Here is a 4782-nt window from a genome sequence, read left to right on the forward strand (position 1 = left end):
AGTATGAATGCAAAACAGATATTTAATAATAAAAATGTGTTAAAAAAGGAGGAATCTAAAGGAACTTTCTGATTCATTTAGTAACCAAAAAGATGATGCATGTGCTTGGTGTACATATATTTATTATTTGCTTATGAACAAAGACTATTTTCTATGACCACTAAAAGGATGCTATACAAACGGAGTCAAGTCATATGAGTACCAAAACAGAAGTCTGAGTAGCTGAGTCTACCATAAGAATGGGGGATATTAATAGGAGCCTGAATGCCTAGGGATATTTAGAGCATTGACCAAAGAGATTTTAAAAATCTTTGAATTAACCTATAGTCTTCCTTAGTGTCTGGTTGCCTCCATCTACCTCTTACATTACAGACTAAATGCTAAATTTCTATCATATGATTTGATTTCTGTGAAAGTTAGCCATTTAAAAATATTGCCATAAATGCAGAAATAAGCAAAAGAAACCTCTTAGGAGTCATGAAAATGAAATGTACAACACTGCTATTTTGAACCATAGGAGACTTTTCCAACTAGGGTCCAGCAGAATGGCTCCCACTAAGAGGGGTGACGAAAAGAAGGGCCATTCTGTCGTCAATGAGGTAGTGACCAGAGAATACATATGCAGCATTCACAAGCATATCCATGGAATGGGTTTCGAGAAGTCTGCCTCTCAGGGACTGACAGACATCCGGAAATTTGCCAGGAAAGAGATGGGAACTCCAGATGTGTGCACTGACATCAGGCTCAACAAAGTTGTCTGGTCCGAAGGAACAAGGAATGTTCCATAGCATATCCATGTGCGGTAGTCCAGAAAACGTACTGAGGATGAAGATTCACCAAACAAGCTGTACACGTTGGTAACCTATGTACCTGTCACCACTTTCAAAAATCTACAGACAGTTAATGTGGATGAGAACTAATTGCTGATTGTCAAATAAAAGTATAAAACTGAAAAAAAAAAGGGAGAAACTAAGATCCACTGTTACTAATTATAAACTTGTGTGTATATATTTAAAGCCAACAAATTGAAAGTATATACAAGTGAGGTGAAGAAACCAAACTGAGGAATTAGAAAAAATAAACAAAATATCAGAAGACATTTATAATTAGTATAAATAGACCTATTACCCAACAAAACCCTTTGAAGATATCAAGGAGAAAGGACTCAAGAATATTCATTATGCTATATTTAAGCATAAGTAATGAGGAAGTATATATATTTTAATATAAGATAGTAATATTTTGTTTTCTTGTTGTTTGTCATCTGCCTCTCTTAAGAGGCTTTTGGTTATAAGTAACAGAAAAGGAGAGGTGTCTCAAAGCACAATACATAAGAGCTCCAATTTCCCAATTTGCTAAGAAGAATGGAGCAAAGAAATTTGACTATTAGATTTTTACTTTTAAGTCATATTAGTAAACAAACTCGAATTCTACCAAAGGAAAGAAGGAGGTATGGTTGTTATTTAGATAACTAGGGAAGGCCTGCCATATTATCAGAACATTAAATATTAATAAAAGTTGTTAAAATACAACCATACTTTATTTTTTAAATTTTAATTATATTTTTATTTTTTAAATAAAAATTAATCTTTACATAAAAGATACACTAGCTTATTACTAAGAAAAGATAAGGCATTCCATATATTTCTTGAGTAAATGAACAGATGTATTAAGCTTTAAATCCCAGCATTCATGAAATATCAAATAAAACACATTGTCATAATCATCAAATCATGTAATAATCCATAGACACTTTTTTTTTTCATTTTCTTTCCCCAATTTTCTTTTTTTTTTTTTTTTTTTTTTAAAGATTTTATTTATTATTTATTTGACAGAGAGAGAGAAATCACAAGTAGGCGGAGAGTCAGGCAGAGAGAGAGAGAGAAGCAGGCTCCCGCTGAGCAAAGAGCCCAATGCGGGGCTCGATCCCAGGACACTGAGATCATGACCTAAGCCGAAGGCAGTGGCTTAATCCACTGAGCCACCCAGGCGCCCTTTCTTTCCCCAATTTTCTGGAAAACTCTGAAGAGTGAAACAAAAGTGAAACATTTGGTTGAATTTTAGAATTTACCTAAAAAATGCGTCCAAGAACAGGTAGAATGTCTTCAAAGATTTCCACAAGTATTATCAGGCTATCCAGAGGCCGATAAAATTGCAACTGAAGCTATCGCTAGCAGTTAGTGGTAAGCATCCCCAAAGCAGAAGGCTAAACTGTGTGAAGAGTACTGTGGGGGACTCCCTGCATTGCAGTAGAAGTTCACAGGAATTCATAAATGGGCTACTTACATGAATCTATCATTCAAATGGTATGTAAAATTTGTATGGGTTATCTTCTATCTGTTTAAAATGCACGATTAATTCTCAATTTAGTATAGGTACCTGGTAATACAATTAGAATTATAGTTTCAGTATTTTCATCTCACATTTTAATGTGAAAATGAAATAATATATTGCTGTCAATGAATTAAGTTATGGTAAGCAATTTGTCAGTAATAAATTTGAGTAATATATCCAAACGAGAATTCGGATTTACAATTCACTTTTGCAGCATGATTGAGCCCATAATGAACCATTTGATTCACTTGATCATAGTTTTATTCAGTATCCATACCTAAACTAAGCTATATTCAATTGATTGAGTTGCTCATATTATAATACATAAATATTTAAGTGATTATTCAGATGATACTGCACTATTTTTCAAAACATTTTATCGTACATTATATATGTGCATATATACAACATATATAAAAATACCTAATCATACACACACACTGAAGTCTGACTCTATGTTATGCTCTGGGCTATAGGGAGTGCTAAATTAAGGCTCACAAACAGTTTGGAATTCAGAATACAATACATTAGGGAAATTTCCTGAAAGTAGAACTATGTGTTCAAAGTGTGGGTAGGGAAGGGATTGGGAAAAGTTGTTACCATACCAATCCTCATTAAACCACTTTTCTCAAAATTGAGCACAGCTACCAAAATTTTTCAGTAGATCCACTATATCTAGGACTGTTAATCTCTTTCTTTTTTATAAAGTAGGTGAAGATATAGTCCTCCTTATAAACTTGCCATCACTTCTCTCTATAAGTACTGCCTCTATAGGTACTTTCTGAAATGGGAGTTGGTAAATAATGTAGTAAATGGAAATCATACGAGAAAACCTTCAGTAAGCATCAAATGGAGCTGTGTTTTAACATTCAGTTGTTCTACTGCAGATTGTCCAAAGTAAAGACTGTTCAGTCATTAAGGATATTTAGTAGTTTAGAACATATAGTCTATGGTGATAGAGATTGTAATAATATGAGAAATATTCTTGTTGAATTTAATTCTCAATGTATAAACCCATATGTATAAATACAGTGTATAAACACAACGTATAAACACAGAGAAATCTTGCAAAGACATCTTGCTGTGAGCAGACATTCAAGGAGAATGTACAGTTAAATGTGCCCTAAGTTAGAAAACTAGATAGTAGACTTTTCAACATGGGCATATACAAAGTATATTTATATTTTAGCTCTTCCTTTTGATGTTCTTTTACATTAATGTAAAACTTCAAGGTTTATAGAAAATTAATATGTACCAAGTGTTAACATATGTTAGAGGTGGACAATGATAACCTGAAATGAGTCATATTCATGGAATGCAGTATACTATTCATAGATTGTATTAATGTGCATCATCAACATATACCCAGTGGTGGCTTGCTAGGGCTGCCATAACAAAATACCACAAACTGAGTGGCAAACAACTGAAATTTATTTTTCTCACAGTTCTGGAAGCTAAAACTCCATGATCAAGGTGTCAGCAGACTTGATTTCCCCTGAGGCCTCACTCCTTGGTTTGTAGATGACTGCCTTCACACTGTGTCCTCACATGAGCTTTCCTTTCTGTGGATAAAGCTTATCCCTGGTGTCTCTGAATGTCCAAATTTCCTTTTCTTATGAGAACACCAGTCAGGGGGCGCCTGGGTGGCTCAGTGGGTTAAGTCTCTACCTTTAGGTCAGGTAATGATCTCAGGGTTCTGGGATCAAGCCCCACATCAGGCTTCTGCTCAGCAGGGAGCCTCCTTCCCCGCCCCCTTGCCTGCCTCTCTGCCTACTTGTGATCTCTCTCTCTGTGTCAAATAAATAAAATCTAAAACAAAACAAAACAAAACCAAAAAACCCACCAGTGAGATAGGATTAAGTTCTACCTGAAAGGTTTCATTTTAACTTAATCACCTCTTTAAAGTGTCTATCTCTAAATAAGTCATATTTTGAGTTATTGGGGGTTAGGGCTTCAACACAGGAATTTTTTGGGGGGGCAAACTTTAGTCCACAGCAGTAATGTAATAATTGCATATGAAATTAAATTCTTCATGATAGGACATTTGATTTTATGTCTTTCTTATGCTCTTTAATTTTATAAGTATCAAACTGAGTTTGTATTCCATATTCCAATAAAACTATTTGGATGCATAAAGAACAATAATGTACTGAGATTTTACATATCTTCTGTTTCACAGAAGGGAAGCAACTTCAGGTGAGAGATACTTGTTTTAATTGTTGAATTGAGGCAAAGTGTCATGTCTAAAATAGAAAGAGGAGGATTGTCATTTTACAGGTAGGTAAATAGCTGTAAACAACTTATATGTGAATGTAGAGAAAATTTGTAAGAGGTAAGTGTACTAACTTCTAATCTCCATCTTCAGTTACACTGCTATAATTGGTGTTGACCACAGTAGACTGAGTGCTTGTAGTCCAAACACTGAATTCCTGGTCAAGATCCTCTGGT

At 34.5% G+C, this 4782-nt stretch overlaps 1 pseudogene; it reads left to right on the top strand.

Annotated features, from left to right (window-relative positions):
* The first annotated feature begins 536 nt into the window (after positions 1-536).
* Positions 537-920, top strand: LOC131825924 (large ribosomal subunit protein eL31-like; annotated as a pseudogene).
* Positions 921-4782: the final 3862 nt, after the last annotated feature.

The sequence above is a fragment of the Mustela lutreola genome, chromosome 2 (assembly GCF_030435805.1).
Source record: "Mustela lutreola isolate mMusLut2 chromosome 2, mMusLut2.pri, whole genome shotgun sequence".
Lineage (NCBI taxonomy): Eukaryota > Metazoa > Chordata > Mammalia > Carnivora > Mustelidae > Mustela > Mustela lutreola.